Source organism: Hoplias malabaricus, chromosome 1, assembly GCF_029633855.1.
Source record: "Hoplias malabaricus isolate fHopMal1 chromosome 1, fHopMal1.hap1, whole genome shotgun sequence".
In the NCBI taxonomy this organism is placed as follows: Eukaryota; Metazoa; Chordata; class Actinopteri; order Characiformes; family Erythrinidae; genus Hoplias; species Hoplias malabaricus.
The window spans coordinates 68,193,352-68,214,667 of record NC_089800.1 but is presented as its reverse complement, the minus strand read 5'-3'; the positions used below and the strand labels follow the sequence as shown (position 1 = coordinate 68,214,667).

The window sequence follows — 21,316 nt, the reverse complement described above, 5'->3', positions numbered from 1 at the left end:
TAACACAATTTTGGTGTGTTAGTGTGTGTTGCACTGGTACAAGACACAGCAGTTGCAGCTGGAGTTTTAAAGCCCTCAGTGCTTTAACAGAATGGACAGTGTCACTGTGAGGGTCTTGTTGGTATCCTGACCATTAAAGTGGAGACAGCTAAATATGCAGTATGTAATTGTAATATGTAATTGTAGAATGACACAGTGCTCCTGTAGGATCAGTGGAGCTGAGAGAACGGGCAGTGAGTTTAGAAACAAGGAGGTGGTCATAAAATTATGACTGGACCATGTATAAGTAGGATCTAGCAGGATGTGTCCTGAATGAGCAAAACAGCCCGTATGAATCATCTCCCCATAGTATTAATTTGGAAGACGAGAACAGAGGGCAGTGTAATAGTGTAAATAAACACAGCACTATACAACGAAAGAAATCAAATCAATTGCTGAAAAAAACATTTAATTTGTGAATCTAAAAGGAGAGAGTTCACTCAGATCCAGTTGCTTTATACACTCTCAAAAATAAAGGTATTGTCACTAAAAGGACAAACAGTGTAAATGTACCTGTAAAGTGGTGTTAAAGTCCAGTTGTGTTCCCGAAAGGTACATTACAATCTTTCATTATAGAACTGTATAAAGTAAAATAACATTAGTCCTGGAAATGAAGTGAAGCATATGAAACCAACACAATTTTAAAATCTACAATTAACATAGAATAAGGTTCAATTTTGCTCCCTGTTTGAAGGTACTGAAATTTCCCTTGAGGGTAACACCACAGTTTTTTTTAACAGTGTACAGTGTCATATATATATATATATATATATATATATATATATAAATACGTAAGTGCGTAAATTTGTTTCAAGCATGTGATGCTTCTTAAAACTTGCCTGTGGCAAGTAACAGATGTGGGCAATATAAAAATCACATCTGAAACCAGATAAAAAGGAGAGAAGTTGACTCACTCTTTGCATCTTGATGTTCCTTTGTCCATGGTGCATAACATAATCTAGAAGTTTACAACCCATGGCACTGTAGCTAATCTCCCTGGATGTGGATGGAAGAGAAAAATTGATGAAAAGTTACAACGCAGGATAATCCGGCTGATGGGTAAGCAACCCCAAACAAGTTCCAAAGAAATACAAGCTGTCCTGCATGCTCATGGTGCATCAGTGTCAATGCAAACTATCCCTCAACATTTGAATGAAATTTGAACGCTATGGCAGGAGACCCAGGAGGACCCTACTGCTGACTCAGAGACATAAAATTGCTAGACTGCTGTTTGCCAAAATGTACATGAGTAAGCCAAAATACTTCTGGGGAACATCTTGTGAACATATAAGAATATATAATGACTCCAAACATCAAAAATACTTCAAAAAGCACTCAGAAATGGACAGAAACAAAGAGCTGGAGAGTTCTGAAGTGGCCAGCAATGAGCCCGGATCTAAATCCCATTGAACACCTGTGGAAAGATCTTAAAATTGCTGTTGGCAGAAGGCATCCTTCAAATATGAGAAACCTGGAGCAGCTTGAAGAGAAATTCCAGTTGAGGGGTGTAAGAAGCTTGTTTATAGTTATAGGGAGTGACTGATATCAGTTATTTTTTTCCCAAGGGCGTGCAGCAAAATATTAATTTGAAGGTGCACCTAAAACTACGGATACTGGAAGCCTTAAAACCAAGCACACCATTGTTTTTCTTGTGAAATTCCCAATAGGTTTGATGTGTCACATGATCCTCTTCCCATTGAAAAAACAAAAGTTGAATCCAAAATTGCCGACTTCAAAATGGACGCCATGGTCACCACCCATCTTGAAAAGTTTCCCCCCTCCCATATACCAATGTGCAACAAACAGGAAGTTAATATCACCAACCATTCCCATTTTATTAAGGTGTATCCATATAAATGGCCCACCCTGTACATTTATAAAGGTTTTTAAATGGTGTACTAATATCAGTGTATTACTGGTTATTCATTAGGTTAAATTATTTAATAATCAGTTATAACACAATGGATACAACACTGAACTCCTGTTTGCCAAACTGTGAACCCACATCCATCTATATTGTTAAACCTCACTGTGGATACTGACCTTACTTTTTCTTCTCCACAAGTCTACAGCATGATAGTTTCAGCACATATTTGTTAATAAATGTAACCCTTTAGCAAACAAATATTATCAATGAACTTCCAACAACATGTCTATTAAGACATTGGATATAATGTGGTGTACCTTAACATACGAAAAAACTAAATTCACGTTCACAGCTTCTTCTTTACCTAGACATTTTCTGACGCTCAGTTTCAGACAAAAAAAGAGGTCACTGTTTCCTTTTTTTTAATCTCAGTTACATGATTAATAATGACATTTAAGTTGTTTACAACCTAATTAATAACCATGTATTACACAGATTTCTAAACCATGTATAAACCTTTATAAGTGTAGGCTTATTTAAAAGTGGTACTATTAATGATTGCAACCCTATACTCTTCATTCAGAAATGAGTTGCTTAATAAACATTTACCGTATAAATGTATTTAAGAGATAAAATGTAACTGTAGCCCCATCCAGGGTGTCTTCCCACCTTGCACCCCGTGATTCCGGGTAGGCTCCAGACCCACCGCATGAATGAATGAATGAATGAATGCTTGAATGAATGAATATAACTGTGCATCAGGAACTTCTAGCTTTCCAAAGATTTGGGCGCACACCCAATAAGTGGTGAGGAAAAGTGGAATCAGAGGGAGCTCCTCTGGGTGGAGGAGATAGAGAGGTTACAGATAAAGTAGACAGATGAAATTTACATAAGCAAGATTAATAATAGAGTGCAAATCAAGCAGCCCAAAGCAATCAAGCAAACCCAGTCCAGGAAACAACAACTGTATCACACATGTCACAGTGAAGTCTTAGCACAGTCCCTGCATGGCCAAATGTTTGCAGACATCCGTTCACTCACTTTCAGGTTCACCCATTGTAAACAAGTGTCAGCTAGAGTGTTATAAAGACCCTTATCATTGGGTTGTGGAACACTGGAACTGCATTCTCTGGAGCGATGGAGCTCCATCCAATAAAAATGGGATGAGCTGAAGTGCCAGAACTAATCATCCAACATCTGTATCTGACCTCACTAACACCCTTGAGGCTGAATGCAATCAGAATGATGCAACCCCTAGTGTAAAGGCTTCCTAGAAGAGAAGAAGCTATTATTTACTGCAGCAAAATCGGGAAGCACCACCTGCTAAATATATATATATATTATATATAATTTTTTTTTTCAACAGAATATTGAATGAGTGTTACAAACCTTTGGCTAAATGCTGTATTTTATATAATTGACTGCTAAATCATAAAACAATCATAACATGTTTGGTCAATATCCAGCACAAATCAACACTGTCACTGTCTGATATACAGACAGCGCTTCAGACAGACTTATCTTTGAATTCCCTGTCTGACTACTAACCGCACATAGAGCCTCAACTCTTCACAGATGTTTATACTAGATACTAGTACATTGTTTTGAGGACACCATTTACACATTCAGCCATAAGGTACTGATGTTCTTGATTTTAAACACTGCAACTTACCCCAAAGAGAGAATGTAGTTCCACAGTTCCACAGCCTAAAGCTATAAGCTTTACACATTTCTAACTAGAGTTGGACTCATAAATAACATTGTATTTTGAGATCATTTCAACAATTAACGATATTAAGTATATTATCTTTTTTATGTTTTTCCATAATCATTGAGTTTGTACAAGCATTCTGATCTATGATAGGATGTTAAATATTAAGGCCTATATAACAGAAAAGATGTTCCATGCACATTGGTCATCAGGGCTCAATTTAATAACGTGAATCAGCCTTTTCCCACGTGGAAATAATGAAGTCTAAATATCGTTTCACACTCACTGATAATTACTCTGAATTCCTATTGAGAATTGGTCCAATAAAACAACATCTTTAAAGAAAGCTGTCGCTAAAATGAAATGAAAAAGGCTGCTTCTGCCCGACGTACAAACCCCAACCACACACACACACACACACACCCATCGACAACTGACACACACACACACACACATCGACAATCCTGCCATTCATCACTCCAGGTATATCATAAGGCCCTGAGTTTATTTTAGTTTTGTTAACCTTTAACTTAACAGCGTCAACAGAATAATGGACATATTAAAGGATTCTCATGTTTTATAAAACACTGGAATCAATCAAACCAATCCTTGTGTTTTAGAAAACACAGGCATTAAACAGAAGGCATTTATATGAAACGAATCCTCAAAGATTCTCCTGTTTAAGAAAACACTGAATAAAAATAGTGAATTCTATTCTGTTTCTGCATAGAAATTCCTAGAATTCCTAGTGGTTAATAACACTGTGTGAAAATGAACAATGTTAGTTCACTACTTGTTCTTAGCTGTGTTGCTGAAACATGTATACTTCTCTCAGTGAAGATAGATCTATCTAACAAAACTATTTCATAAATAAACACTTGTACAAATGCAACATAAGAGAATGGGTGAAACGCTGTGGACCTGCCCCTGAAGCCATATAAACACAAGGTCAACACTCCACCATTAATGGAACAGCAGAACTTTGGAAATGTCCCTTAAAAAATTATCACTCCTTCAGTATTTCCAAAACAGCAAAGCAACTTGGAGAAGCGTCCACCCCTCCGTTATGTAAGGCCACTGCTCCAGGCCAAATGAAAGGAGCTGATGAGAAGCAGACCTGGTGTTGGTTATGATGTTCGAGTGAGTTATTTCAATATTGACACAGCTCGCGTAAGTGCTAGTGTTGGTGTTTACCGGCACCAAAAACCTTTCAGTGCTGCTGAAAAAGAAGGACAGTGTAGGGGCAGACAGCATTCTTACCATTGCTTTTTGAGCAGGGTATTGTGTAATGATGCCAACAAAACATAACTAGCTTTGCGCTCCCAAACTGGCCCTCCCACTTCTTCCCTGCCCTTCCCTCTCCCCACCAGGTTAGGGGTGGTCGATATGACCCTAAAATAATATCATGATACTTCAGGGTATACACTGACTTATTGATAAAACATTTCATTAGAACAAATGAAAGAACAAATGATTCCAACAAAATAAAAGTTTTATTTTAGTATAAACAGTTTAAAATGTTCAGTAGGAAAAAAATATTATATATATATATATATATATATATATATATATATATATATATATATATATATTTGGTAAATGACAATAACATACCTAGATAATGTGCAATTACTTGTCATTGAACAACATACAACTAAGTTAACACATCGGTGGCAGTGAACACACACAAACACACACACAAACACAAGTGCACTAGGGGCTGTGAACACACATCCAGAGTGGCAGGCAGCCATCCCTGGTGCCTGGGGAGCGTTTGGGGGTTCAGTGCCCCCAAAGGCACCATGGATGTTCCTGCCAGTTTTGGGGATTGAACCAGCAACCTTTTAGTATCACAACTGGTCCGCTAACCATTAGGCCAAGGCTGCTCCTAACAAGATTCTGATTTTGTATAAAATGAATAATGTTACAAATAAATCTGCATATAAACAGCAAACTCAAACAATTATACAAAAATACGCTTAAAGCTTCACAGTAAATAAAACAAATACAGAGTAGATGCTTTGCCAAATCAGTCTAGTCTGTCTGCTTGGGTTAAAGCTCACATTGGCTGTTGAGTTCTCCTCTAGGCTTTTTTCACTTTCCTCAAACTCAGCTGGGTGCTTCTGCTTGCGGTGATGAAACAGATTAGTGGTGTTTTCCCCTTTGGTTCTTACAGGCTTCTTTTATATTTTCTTTCATATTAACATGGTGTGTTGCATATCTGATATTTTGTAACCAAACCCCCTCCACACAACTGAAGTCCCACTACGTTTTGGAACCAACTATTGCAACACAAGGTCATTTTCCACCATATTGCTGCTGCCCCTTAATAAATGATTTAATGTACGTATGGCATATTATGATTACGTAAACATTATGTAAACAAGTCAGAATATCTCTGTAATCACACTAATGAATTTTTAAAAATTGTTTTTAACATGATATCAATATCATCAAGAATGATATGATATTGCCTACCCTAGGTCATGCACAAGTTTTGCCAAATTTTTGAGTCTCTTAACCAGCATAAAAGGATCATTAGTGTTCTCCTCCAAGCATGTTGAACCATCCAGTGGTATGTTAGCATGTACAATAATATAAGGTCCACACTTTCTAATTAGTGAAGGTGCACACATTACTGAAACGTGTTTCAAAACTCTACTCACAGCTTGTATAATCTTGTGAAATAGAAAAGTACTGCCAAGCTCTGGAGCTCATGAGGCTAAGGTCACCATGTCCAGTGCTAATTGTTGGCTAGAAGGGTAGAATGTAGCAGTGGAAATGTGCTCTATGAAGAAATGAAGCACTACTCAATACATTAGGGATGATCTGGAGTGGGTTGGTCATGCAGAACTAATGGCTAAATATCATCCAATCCTTTTCTCTGCAATGTTCAAACATGATGTAAATGAATTTTTATTCATTGTACCAATGAAACATAGAACCCCAGGACAGTGTAGGGTTTCTTCCTATCCAAAAGGCCCCGGACTTTAACCTGAAAAGGTTAACGGTCAAAATTGACCATCAATAACAGCTGCCACAAGGTGCTTCCTTCACCTCAAAACAAAGTAAGAATATACACTGTGTTATAGCAGCAGGTCCCAAGGCTCCAATCACTCCTGTGTGTATGAAATCACTTTGATTGACAGGTTGTGTTCTGCGCTGATAAGCCAATTCTGTTCTAACTTCTTCTACCAAATGGGTTGTTTGAAAACACACTGCATAAATTTGAGTCTAATCAATTCTCCACCTGAAAATAAACAACATTTCTGATAGTGTTCATCCATTTCCTTGGGGATATTGTAAACTTTGTGCTCCTTAGAGCTTCCAGATACTTTACAATATTCTTGTAAATGTTAGGGTGTTCAGAATAACTAACATCTTTCATGTTTGACTCTATAGTATATATATATTTTTTTCCTTTAAAAAACTACATTTTGTTTAAGACCTATGACCTATAAGGCTCTTTAGAGCAACACATTTTTTTTCACTTAGAGGTTGCTTTTGTTTGTCTGCTGCTCATTCATTTTTACATAATTCTACTTTGGGCTATGTTCAGTTTATTTTTACAAAGATAAAGCCATTTAAAAGCTGTATTTGACCAGCAGGGTATATTTGAGTAGCTGGGCTTCAGTCTGGAATTACTGTAGATCAGACAAATGGGCAAGAAAATAATTTGCCATGTTATATCAACTTTGACAACCCTCGTACATTTGTAGTTATTTAAGCAAATACATATCCTTTAAATACACTCTGTTTTTCACTTATTCTATCAGCCTAAAAATATGAAATGACCACAACAGCTCGCTCTGTACATCAAGATTATTTAGGGATGTTATTTATGTCAGAGGAACACTTAATGAAGGAAGATTAGGAGACTGAGAATAGAGAGAGGAGTGTGTGTCTTTGAGGAAGATTATGTCAGAATCACTGCCTCAACCTTCTACTCCTCTGCTTTAACACACACACACACACACACACACACACACACACACACACACACACACACACACGTGTAGCATTTCCTGGCAAAAGAACTGATTAGCATCACCTGTCTGCTCTCCGACACACAGCCATAAAAGGACATGACAAAAGCATGAAAATGAGGCAAAGCTAGGGAAGAAGACAATTAACAAAGGTCAATGAAATCAATGAAATGACAGTGACAGTCTTGCCATGGGCTATTTTTCCACAAAATGCCTCAGAGGCCTCCCCAGTGGCTGTGAAAATACAACAATGAGAAACAACCTCATCGCTGTCTCATTGGATAGGTGCGTGAAAGCATGGCCATTCCATTCCCGTGGGGATGGGGGGGGGGGCAGGCAAATTTAATAAGGCCTAGGCTATCAGATGCAAGAGTATTGTCTCATTTGAGGAGCAGAAGAGGAAATAATTAGCCTGCCAATTAACAGGGCTATTTCCACCAGAGTGACGGCGGCAATGATCCCCTATCAGCGTTTCCACAGGCATGCTGCCATTCAACTACTCTCAGATGAGGGAACTGTTAAAGAAGAGAATGGGAAAGCTAGAATAGCCCGGGTTCCATGTTTCTGCTCAGGGGACAGATGATCAAAGATAAACTGAATTTGATCATTCGTCTGAATGCATCCTCAGAATCTCCACTATTGCCCTTCCCTAGCACAAAACACTAGGTATATGCTTATGATCCAATGTTTCTTCCAGTGTGAAAACATGAAGATTGCTCTAATAATAAGCTCTATGATTCCCTTAGCTGCACTACTAGAATCCATCTGAAACACTTAGTAAATTACAAATGTATTTATTATTATTATTATTATTATTATTATTATTATGTATTTACATAGTCAGTACAGACACAATATAAAGTAGGACAGCAACTTTCCATGAGGAACCAAAAATTGTTCTTATGTGGCATTGATACAGATGTCAAAGATTGAATTCCATTGACATATTCTACCCCTTGAATACAGTTCTGTGGGCTTTGGTCAAAACACCACAAGGTTCAATCACCACAGCAATGCTCTCCCCCTGCCTAAACAGTTCTGTTCAGAACAACCGGTTTCAGTGCCTTTAAATGAGAATGAGCCACAGCTCAATTCAACGCGTGAGTCCAGGAGAGAGACCTGAATAAAACTATCCATCTGATGACCATGAGTGAAGGGAATGTAGTGCTTCTACGGCAATCCAAGAAAAGCTTGAGTGTCTGAAGGGGCCAGTGATGTGCTGTGGGAGTTTGTCCAGGCGAACAAGCAAGGACAGAGCGTGGCATAAACCATAACTGACTGGACACAGGCCAAAGCCCAAGTACAAGTGTCCAGTATTATCATTCTAAAGGACAGACTATACAAGCTCATATAAAAACATGCCACTGGAGTGTATTTATGATCAGACTCAGACACACGCACGCAGACACACTCACGGCTCTAAGAGCATGTGCCTCGCGGCTAATGATGATGTATACTGTTTTAACAGCTTTAGCCTCGCTAAAGAAAATAAAGCCCAATCACCTCTGTGTATTTTGCTGAGCTTTAATTCATGTGGAAAGGACACTGCGCCGACCAGCATAGCAATGAAGGTGCTACATTAGCCCCGCGGCTGAGTTTTCACCTGGATGAGCATGGGCTCACGCTGCTGTCTGTCCAGGAGCAGGGCTGCAAGGTTTCAGTCCCGCCAAATCCGACCAGTGCGGCCCCTGTTTTTGTATTTTCTATAATGAATATTAAGTTAATAAATTTAAATATGTAAATACTCTCTGGCTTACTGTTTGTTCTGTGTGTGTGTGTGTGTGAGTGAGAGAGAGAGAGCGAGAGAGAGAGAGAAAGAGAGAGAGAGAGAGAGAGAGAGATGTAGAGAGAGTTAGAGAGACGAGAGAGAAACAGAGACAGTGAGAAATAAATAGAGAGATGTAGAGTGTAATGTTCTGAAAGAGAGAATTAGTCATGATTTCAAGAAGGCAGTGAGGCATGGCTTCATCGCTCCCTCATTTACAAATCCAGTCGTCATAACTATAACGAACTAATGAGACGAGACTGACAGCCATAGAGACAGGTGTGTGTGTCAGTGAGAGAGAGAGAGAGAGAGAGAGAGAGAGAGAGAGAGAGAGAGAGATCCTATCATGAATGCTGCTCCATCACTTCAGAGGACAGTTCCACAGCTCCACACCCTGATGTATAGGGGCTTTAGACCCCTCTGGAATACACTTGGCTATGAGCATGGTTACATTCTATAGATCAGGGCTTCTCTATGGGAATGAATCAAGCTGTGTGTACCATAGCAAAGCAGCTGAATTCAGTACTTATAAGGCATGTCTACAAACTTTGTGACAAATTGGTATTTTCAAACAGAGGGAGGACTGCGTCTGTTCATGTAACTGTTCTTCCATGATTTTGTTTTCCAACTCTGGAATCTTAATAACCCTAACCTCCAGGCACGTGTGTAGCTATTATCCTGGAAGGTGTTTATATTCCAGGAAGCATGGCGCCTATTGACTAACAAGGTGCTTGCACTGATCCAGTTCAACTCTCTATTCGCCCAAGGTGACTTTAATAACCGTAGTTGTTTTGAAAACAGCTACCAAAGCACAGACGACCAAGCCAAGACACTTGTTTACACTCAAACAATGTTTACAATGATTAAAGGGCTCTTTTCATTATGAAGTGGTTCTTCAGATTGATGGAGAATGTGCTATAGATGGTTCTATATAGCACCTTTTAGAAAAGGGTTCTGTATGGCACCGAACATGGTTCTTCCATTGTTACAAGCTTGACATTGTAACAATAGAAAAACCTTTTGGTACCATATAGAACCCTTTACTTAAAGGTGCCATATAGAACCATCTATAGCACATTCTCCATCAATCTGAAGAACCACTTCATGATGTGAAGAACCCTTCAATCATGCTAAAGGTGTTAAGAGTGTTCAGGGATCTTTATAGAACCATTTTCTTTACTTAAGAACTCTTGTAGAACCATCATTTTTAAGAATGCACTGTACAGAGTACATACCAAAGTAAAAACAACCTCAGTGGGATTCTGAAGCCTTAAAGGCTAAGCATCAGCGATATGAAAGTGTCAAACAAATAAATACAGTGGAATTTGAGTTCCTAACTTGTGTTTATTAATAGTCAGAAAACATGTTATTTCTTACTAATTCAAGGAATAAGGTTTAAAAGACCGTTGGTCCACCCCCCAATGGTGTTCGGAAACTCTAATAGGCGTCTTGCCTGTGACGTAGATGGTGGACAACAACTCTAGAAGTTGCACTTAATTTAATGCAAAATGATGAAAAGGTGTGTTGTTTTGGCTGCAATAATTAAATGTACAGTGGGACATCTGTGCACAAATGACCCAAATATCCCAAAATATCCAGAAAATTGAATAAATTTGTCAACTTTAAACGGGCACTTTGGAAGGGACCATCCGCTCACTCCGTTATCTGTAGTGGTCATCTCACTGGCACTTTTCCAACAATATGGGCATGTGAGGAAACCAACGAAAGGTGTTCAAGAGGTAAACAGGGTAAGGACACTTACTTCACCTGTTTTAGTTGGTGTTAGTGAACGTTAGCTTGACTTGCTAAACTTGGTGGCTCAGATTATACTAGGCTGCATTACGGAGGTTTATAGTGTCGGATGAATTCGAGTTCGACTTCGATCACATTTACAAGAATAACGGTACCTCTAAATTTGAGTTTAGCTTATTGCTAGGCTATTGTCATGAATAATGTTAGTTATTTAGCTAGATACTGTCATAACAGTCAGTCATAACAGTGTTTTACCGCGGCGTTGTTCAGCTGTTGTCCACCAGTGACGTCATGGTTGCATTCAAGAATTTCCGTAGCAAGCTCGGGTTTTTCCGTCAGTTTAATAAAATTGTCAGTTTTAAAGCGAATTAAACATGCTATTTTCATTTTAATTTATACTTTTATATGTAAGTAACTAAATTAATGTGAAATATTCATGGAGGTCCATTAAGTGGTGCTTAGCCTTTAACCAAATCTGTCTTTTTCCTATTTGATCATGCAGTGATATTACAGCTGCCCATACCAACAGCCATGAGCCTAAGGTCACCTCGTCAACTCCAACATCTAGTCCAGTTCAGAACTTCTAATCGGTGTAATCTTGCCTATACCAATTCAATTAATTTTTCTTTAAATTCTGTTCATCCTTTTTATTAATTGTGTTAAAATGCCCCCCCACTGTGTGTTCATGTACTGTCTGATTAAAACCACACCACCGCACATGTAGTCATGTGACTCAGCCCCATCCAATCTGCCACATGGAAGCAACATGGAGGAGAACCCAAAAACCACGGCAGACTGAGCAACTCAAGCTCAAAGCTCCCAGCAACTTTAGAAAAAAAAATATCCAAGATTTAACACATGAATATTTACAGTACAAGCATTGTTCTGTATTCATACTGCATTCATATCGTCCAGCACTACTCGGATTCAGGTTCCAGGCTAGGATTTTAAAATGGCTGCCTAGTGTGACCCTATAGCTACAACCGGTATAGTGTCATGCTGGCCGGCCATTGTAAAATCTTGGCCTAGAACATGGATCAAAGGTCTGAATTTGAAGAGCTCTGATCTAGTCTAAAGCTTTCCCAGAAATCTAAAGGCTACAAACCCAATATATGCATACTTTTGATTTGAGAAGAAATGCTGGATGAGCAGGTGTACACATACTTTGGTCATATAGTTAAGTACTGGAAAGTCATACCACCAGATGGGGCCCCACTAGGCTCCAGGCCAAGCAAGCAGCCCCCGCTTTCATCAGCATATGCAAGAATTTCTTGGGCACATGCACAGTACCAAGCAGCTTACAACCTCCATCACTGTCCAAGAAAAATGGTCTAGCGATTTCTGTCAAATGGCCTGGCCTCGGTGATCATGAAGCCCTTTTAAACAAGTACTGCAGATACACTTCTAGATCCCCTGCAAATCATTCACCAGAATATGCAGTCAACACAAGTCTCCATTAAATCCTGGACCACCTGGACAGTGCGAGTTTATGCCAGTTTTCTTTGTTGACTTATGCACTGCGAGTGAACGTAATCATTCCCAAAGTGGCTGCGATGCTAAGCCTCTTCTTCTGAGTGTGCCAACTGGGTCACCAACTTCCTGACAGACAAGAGATAATTTTGTGTCAGGACCACACTCACTACTCATGGGCCCTCCACAGGGGTCCATCCTCCCTCCTTTACTTGCTGTGGAGTAATGATCGCATGTCTGTCCACCCTCTGCTCAAATGAATGAAGTATGCAGACAACAGCACAGTAGCGAGTCTTTTCAAAATACATGGTGTTCTGCTGAAAATCCTTTAAACTCTTGAGATTGGGTCTGTCACTTCATTGCATTATTGCATTACTGTCTGATCATCATTTTTAGAGCAGATTTAAAAGTGACTACCATTCATTTCCACTGTTGATTGTTTTCAATGTCAACTGGGTGATATTTCATATTTTATATTTGGATAAAGAGTAAACACAAATAAAATAAATATAAGTAAACAGAAATACACATTTAGAAAGTAATTTCAAAACCATAAAAGTACAAAATTCTGATCTATAGGGGGCAGTATTAGATGATGTTTTATTTGATGTTTATTAATAACACATTTAGAGGGAGATGAGTGATGTTTGTTGACTTTTTATATTTTTTGTTTGTTAAATACTAGTGTCTTCTACATTAAAGCCTTAACACAATTAATCTGGAAATTAAATGTGATTTTTTTAACACAAAATGTAATCATTTTCAAAATTCTTCCTTTTTTACTTTTTACAGCAACTAGTGAGGCATTAGAGGTTTAATGTCATGATGTAAACACAGTGCTGCTACTGTTCATTTCAGAAAGTAAAGTGCATTGCATTTTACTTATGCTTTAATATGTATTAATTCTCAGAACTCTCACTCTCTTACCCTTCCCTCCTTCCTGGGTTCCTCTCTCTCTCTCTCTCCCTCTCTCTCTCGATCTCTCTCGCACACAAACACACACACACACACGTGCTCATGTGCAGCATAATTCAGTATGTTTTGTCTCCTACCTTGATATTAATCCATTCGTTTATCTCTTTCTTGAAGTTCTTGAAACTGGAATAAAGAGTGTGTTTAATTGTTTGAGCCTGAGCTCCGGTGCAGTGTTTATTTTCTCCATTAAAGTATCTGTTTCAGATCATCATCATGTCTGATGGTAAAGCTCTCCCTTAAACATATATTCAGCAAATTAGGAGATTCTAATTCAATAATCATCAAAACTACTATAAATGATTATAATAAAGTAAAAAAGTGATTCTTAGATATTTCACTTCACATTTCCTTGTCCCTCCCATTTTTATCACCTTCCCAAAACTGCAAGAGACTGCTTGGTTAATGATGATTCATCACAGAACAGTGATTTAACAGATAATTTGTTAATAGACAGCACTAATATAAATAACATTAATTGTGTTGACCTTACACAATGTTGATTCTTTTATTTTGTATTTAAATATCCAATAATATACTTAAGCAAATTAAACTAATATTTCAAGGGCACTTGAGTAATGTTTGTTTGTTTTATTTTATATTATTCTATTTTAAGAACCCAAGAGGGCTTTCATGAGTGGTTTGTTTACTGCATGTTTGGAAGGACACCTTTAGAGGGCGAGGATGAGTGATGTTTTGTAAGAACACCTTAAAGGTGCTGTATACAATTCTTGAGAATGATTGTTCTCACAGCACAGCACACACACTCCTCCTTACAGTGCTGCTTTACATGCTCCACCCACCTGAGATTTCTCCAAGCCAATCCCATGAAAACCTAATAATGTTAGCACCACCACAAAATTTGAATAACCAAGATTTGGACTAGCAATGAGAGCAGCCAGATTTTCTAACTGAATTTAAATGGTTTTATAATCCAACATACAACACACTATATGAGTGCAGAAACCATTATGACCTACACTGTGTTTCCCTAAGCACTATTAGGGAAACATTTGAGATTTAGTCAGAGAGAGTAGCCAAGCAAGAGGCTGAACAAGAGTGTAGTGTTACTTTAAATTAGTGATAATACAAAAAAGTTTGTTATTAAATATAATTCTGATATTTCTACTTGGAAATAACTTGTTGTTATTATTCTGTTATTAACCCTGTGGGAGGTCAATCTTTTATCCATCATTAATAATGCAGAATAGAAGATTCTCATCTAGCTTTAAATATTCTCACACTTTCCATTCCAATCTCTGTGCCATCATCGCAGCTATGATGGGTGGTCTACACACTGTTCCATGTTTGCCCACCCCAATTAATGATGTGATTACCACAACAACAACTCCTGCTAAGAAACAGGCTACCACCCATCCTGCTGACCATCTGTTTTTAGAGTTCCAAGCAGTAAACTACAGACAGGGCATGGAATTAGCCCTTTCAATCAAATCAGATTATTCTGACATTTTCTGGTGGTAGGAACACTTATCCAGAGTGACTTACAATTCAACCAGGTTACAGATGTGGCTGTAGCAGTATTAGGGGCCTTGCCCAAACACTATTATTCCTGCCAAAACTGGGAATCCAACCCACTATCCTACATTTATTCCCACTCATTTTTTACTCTGTGCTCTTTGAATATTTGGTTATTTAAAACAAGATTTCTTATGTAGTATACAGGTACTGGTCTTAAAATTAGAATATCATGAAAAAGTGGATTTATTTCAGTAATTCCATTCAAAATGTGAAAATTGTATATTATACTCATTCATTACACACAGACTGATATATTTCAAGTGTTTATTTCTTTTAATTTGATGATTATCAGCGCGACCCTGAAATGGAGAAGCGGAGAAGAAAATGATGATGATGATGATGATTTGATGATTATAACTGACAACTAAAGAAAACCCCAAATTCAGTATCTCAGAAAATTTAAATATTGGGAAAAGGTTCAATATTGAAGACACCTGGTGCCACACTCTAATCAGCTAATTAGCTCAAAACACCTGCAAAGGCCTTTAAATGGTCTCTCAGTCTAGTTCTGTAGGCTACACAATCATGGGGAAGACTGCTGACTTGCCAGTTGTACAAAAGATGACCATTGACACCTTACACAAGCAGAGCAAGACACAAAAGGTCATTGCTAAAGAGGCTGACTGTTCACAGAGCTCTGTGTCCAAGCTCATTAATAGAGAGGCGAAGGAAAGGAAAAGATGTGGTAGAAAAAATCTACAAGCAATAAACATAACCACACCCTGGAGAGGATTGTGAAACAAAACCCATTCAAAAATGTGGGGGAGATTCACAAACACTGGCCTGCAGCTGGAGTCAGTGCTTCAAGAACCACCACGCACAGACGTGTCCAAGACATGGGTTTCAGCGTCGCATTCCTTGTGTCAAGCCACTCTTGAACAAGAGACAATGTCAGAAGCATCTCGCTTCCACAAAGGACTGGACTGCTGCTGAGTGGTACAAAGTTATATTCTCTGATGAAAGTAAATGTTGCATTTCCTTTGGAAATCAAGGTCCCAGAGTCTGGAGGAAGAGAGGAGAGGCCCAGAGTCCACGTTTGCTTGAGGTCCAGTGTAAAGTTTCCACAGTCAGTGATGGTTTGGGGTTCCATGTCATCTGCTGGTGTTGGTCCACTGTGTTTTCTGAGGTCCAAGGTCAACGCAGCCATCTACCAGGAAGTTTTAGAGCACTTCATGTTTCCTGCTGCTGACCAACTTTATGGAGATGCAGATTTCATTGTCCAACAGGACTTGGCACCTGCACACAGTGCCAAAGCTACCAGTACCTGGTTTAAGGACCATGATCTCCCTGTTCTTAATTAGCCAGCAAACTCGCCTGACCATAACCCCATATTGTGAAGAGGAAGGTGCAATACACCAGACTCAACAATGCAGAAGAGCTGAAGGCCACTAACAGAGCAACCTGGGCTCTCATAACACCTGAGCAGTGGCACAGATTAATCGACTCCATGCCACGCCGCATTGCTGCAGTAATTCAGGCAAAAGAAGCCCCAACTAAGTACTGAGTGCTGTACATGTTTCAGTTGGCCAGCGTTTCTAAAAATCCTTTTTTGTCTTGGTCTTAATTAATATTCTAATTTTCTGAGATACTGAATTTGGGGTTTTCATTAGTTGTCAGTTATAATCATCAAATTAAAATAAATAAACACTTGAAATATATCAGTCTGTGTGTAATGAATGAGTATAATATACAAGTTTCCCTTTTGGAATGGAATTACTGAAATAAATCCACTTTTTCATGATATTCTTATTTTAAGACCAGTACCTGTATATAGCATGTATAGGGCAGTGTGGTGTGGCAACTGGTATAGTCTCTGTCACACATTTCTATGTTCCTGGGGTTGTGGGTTTGAGCCCCCAGCTCAGGTGACTCTCTGTGAGGAGTTAAGTGTGTTCTCCCTGTGTCTTTGTAGGTTTCTACTGGAGGCTCTGGTTCACCCCCTCAGTCCAAAAACACACATTGGCACTCCTTGTGCTCAGTGATACCAGGCAGAGTCCAGGTAGGATCTGGACTCTGAGAATTTTACAATAATGTGGGATATTTACCTTTTTATAGGTGTTTAATGTTAAATGCTGATTTATTTTTATTCACAACCAATTCCACCCATTAGCTCAGACTCTCACACTTCTAAAATCACACCATGGTCCAGCCTGAGAGGTTGAGGAGCACATGCTTCTTCTGAGGCATGTGAAGCCAACTACTGCTTCTTTTCAAATTGATGATAACGCAACACAACTTGACAGCTGAGAACACTTGGAGGATTACTGTGCAGATCTACTATGCCAGCTAACAGACCATTCGGAGGGTCATCCGACCCACCCAGAGAGAACGAGATCAACTGTGCTCTATTGGACTGCAGACCTTTTATGCCTGAAGCATAAGTGGAATTTTGTCTGTTTGTTTTTTCAGTTTATACCACATACGTTATTAAATCTTCAGGCGACAAGCCATGCTCACTTTATTGAGTGATTTTAATGCTGTGAACAAGCATCCACAGAATAAGTGTGAGACGAGGAGTTGAGGACTTTGTGTGAGTGTATGTGTGTGTGTGTGTGTGTGTGTGTGAGAGAGAGAGAGAGAGAGAGAGAGAGAGAGAGAGAGAGAGAGAAATAGAGTGAACGTGTGATGTTTCCATTTCTAGCATCTTCTAGTTTTCTCTAACAATAACGTTCATTTTGTTTTGTATAGAATTCTGCATTTTTTTCTCTTCTCCTCTTTCTCTGTCCCCCCACCTCTCTCTCTCTCTCCCTCCCTTTCTACATGCCTGTCTCTATCTCCCTATTTTTTTCTATGTGCCTGCCCCCCCCTCTCTCTTTCCACACGACTCTCTCCCTCTCTCTTTCTCTCTGTGCTTCTCTCAATGTCTCTCTCTGATGCTCATTTTCTCCCTCTATTTATGTGCCTGTCTTACGCCCTCTCTTCTTCTGGACTGCTTTTTGAATGATGCACAATACAAATCAGACAATTATAAAACAGCTTATTTGCATATATCAGTTATATTGATAGGTCAGCAATCAGCCTTTTAAACTGAAATTGGCCACGTGAAATGGTGTGGAACACTAAAACTGGAACGTGAATCTCAGAGGAAAATGAAAAAGGAAACGCAAACAACAGGTAAGATTTAAGACGTGGGCCATTTCAAAACCAGAGAATTTTCACATTTCACAGCATCCACTGTGTGTGACGCCCACAACTTCACACCACGAGGAAGTTCAAAAACAGTACAAGAATCTGAGAGCTTTCCCAAGAATAGGACCAAAATAAAAGAAAGAGAACCAAAACAGAGAGTAGAAATCAAACACCTGAGAGTAAAAGCACTGATCTGGGAGCTGTGCCTTTGGTAATTAGGTATGTTTTAAAGGTCCTGTTTCACAGTTGATTACAATGCTCATGGACCCTGACACTATTTGTTCCTTTGCCCAAATGTTTCTATATAACTCTTAGTGAGTACAAGTTCTTTCAGGTGTTACATTGATCTGTGCACAGCTTGAGATGAAATGGATGCTGTGGTGTACCATGCGTTGTGCCAATTGTCAGCAAGAGGGGTTTAAAGCCCCCAAAGCACTGGGCTGTACAGCAGTGGAAGTGCAAATTCACCAGTGTCAAATCAACACTGTTAGTGTTAAATTAACACTGAGGGTGTTGCCAAGTTTACATTTTTACACTAATAGTGTTCATTTAACTCAGGTGAATTTGCTGTGCATTTCCTGGCATGATGCTGCACTATTTACACTTTGCGACGATATCTATCCATCTTTAAAAAACTAGTAACTTCACAATATGAAACAAAACCTTCTTAACTTTCAGTGGAAGTCAACGTAAAAATATTTTATTCCAAGTATATTTTTGAGCATTTCTATTGGTTCATTCATCAAGAACGATTAAAAAAAAAGGTAAAAGACAGCTGTGTTCAAAAGACGTAGTAAACTAAAACTCAACATGTAAATGACTATAAAATTATATTCAAGAATCTGGCCTTTCATTTGTTGATTTTTTTTTGATGAAGACTATCACTAAGTTGTTAAAACATTAGACAGACATCTGAAATCTAATCTTAATCAGAGTTTGTGGGTCATTCTCCGAGATGGATTTCATACTGGTGCTCAGACGCAGCTCAGTCCTTCACTATGGTTAGAGAGATTAGCTCTGGCTGATTGTTGTGATATGTGTAATGGGTGTGAAAATGAGTTAACCCTTTCATGGCATATGCACTGAATAAATAACACAATGCCTTTGTAAACACAAGTAAATATAGTGCAGAAATAATGAAATAAATGTCATTCTTAAAAGATCTGATGCCACACACAGTGATTCTCAAGACTGTGAACGTGGCCATACATTTTCAGACACATGCACATCTAACACTCTTCCTGAAATGAAGTGTTTAAATTTGTGTCCCCTGTTTGCTGCATTGGGTCACATTGGTATTCCATGATGGATTATTAGCTCTGGATCCCAAACACTGCTCCAGCTTCTCCCAAAGGTATTTAATGTTACTCCATCGCTGTTCCACTTTTCCATAGCTTTGTGCTGGGGAGATTTATACCCCTTTTGTTGATACTTGGCATTAAGCGTGATTGTTTTTACATATCCCATTGTGTTCTATGGTTTTCGAGATTATACAAAGCTGTATGTGTTCAGTGGAATTCATTATTATAATGAGTGTGAACATTGTTGTTTTTTTTTTGACGTAGAGTGGATTCCACTTCTTTAGAACATAGCTTCAAGTGTCACTATATGACCAGCCAATCAGAAAACGGCAGAAAAGTAGATAATTTAAGAAAATAGAACAGAACTTTTGTTTTACTTGGAACATAGTCTGTAAAAATGGACCAATGAGGAAACGCTATTGTACATCAGGTTGTTATTGTTAAATTACGATGTAATCAATTTGGACAGGTTTGCTCATATGAAAACCAAAAGGAATGCTGGGGGACCTGTATTTTTAACTCTCTCTCACACACACCCACTAACAAACAAACAAACTACCAAACACACACTCCTACAGGTAACACGGGAAAACACGGAGTTACCGAGTGCACTGAGAGGAAATCTCTCGCTGACGTGAGACGGCCGTTTACACCAGATTTCCCTAGACACTAACCTCCTCTCATTCATTAAATCTAATAACAGTCAGATTTCTTACCTTAGTGAAGCAGCTGGAGTCTTTTTTCTGAAAAGGTTAAGACACACAATGGCTCGCGAACAACAACCCGGAGAAACACACAGCACCCGCTCAGTCCTCGTGCGCTCGGCACATCCACTAAAGCGCGCGCTCCACAAAACGCCACTAATTGGAGACCGGTGGAATCTTCTTTTCCCGCCCGTTTTCCGACTATCCCCGCCCTCCCGCGCTCGGATTGGTCATCAGCAACTCGCCTTCCGAGCTCTGATTGGTCAACGCTTTCTGTAAAAAAATGTTATTTCTTTGTGCGTTTATCAGAAGACGCAAAAACATGCTCTCAACGTTGAATAGACGCAAATGAAAAAATATTTCATTTTAGGTTAGGAGCACTTTTTCTTTTTTTTTTCTTTTTTGACAGAATTTGGTACAGTGTGAATGGTAGATGCAGTTTTCAAATTATGTAAAATTATGTAAAACGTCATGAAATAAAGAAAGGAAGTTTTGCTGTGACATTTATGCGTTGAAAACCCCTGATCAAATTCTATATATATTCCTTATTTTTTAAATAAAAATATAATGGCAAACCCCCCACCCCCACCTCCCACCCAAAGAGGAATTTAGTATAGCATTTCTGCAAGTTCTAGAGCACAGTTTCTATGTAACACTTAGAAAAGACGAAACATAAATATGAAATATCCCTTTTCTTTGGCACAAACAATATTTTAGTATTTCTGAGATGCCCTGATCTGCTCGTTACATTGTGTTAATTTCATGACAAAACGAAATGCAATCCAAAATTATTTTGGAAAATTATTATTTTCTTTTCAGTAACTTTGGAGGTAAAGAGAATATTTTCCCTCTCCTGAAAAAAATGCCCATTTTAACACACAAGTCATTTTTATCAAAGTATGTTCATCATGCCCAGTACTAAACGATGCCTAAATATGAAGCACTGAACTGCTGAACAGCAGAAGAGTGTTCTGCAGAGCAATGACTGGGATGAGTTGGAGTGGAGTCTGTGACCCAGAACCTATAAGTCAAAATCAGTACCTAACGAATGTTTATATGACTGAATGCCATCAAATCGTCA

At 38.7% G+C, this 21,316-nt stretch overlaps 1 protein-coding gene across 1 annotated transcript in view; it reads right to left on the bottom strand.

Moving 5' to 3' along the window:
* chrm3a (cholinergic receptor, muscarinic 3a) overlaps positions 1-20,347 on the bottom strand; it is a 135,280-nt gene extending 114,933 nt beyond the window's left edge. The window contains exon 1 of the mRNA XM_066685515.1: positions 20,248-20,347. The gene's annotated coding sequence lies outside the window, so the exon portion shown is untranslated. The remainder of the gene's footprint in view (positions 1-20,247) is intronic.
* Positions 20,348-21,316: the final 969 nt, after the last annotated feature.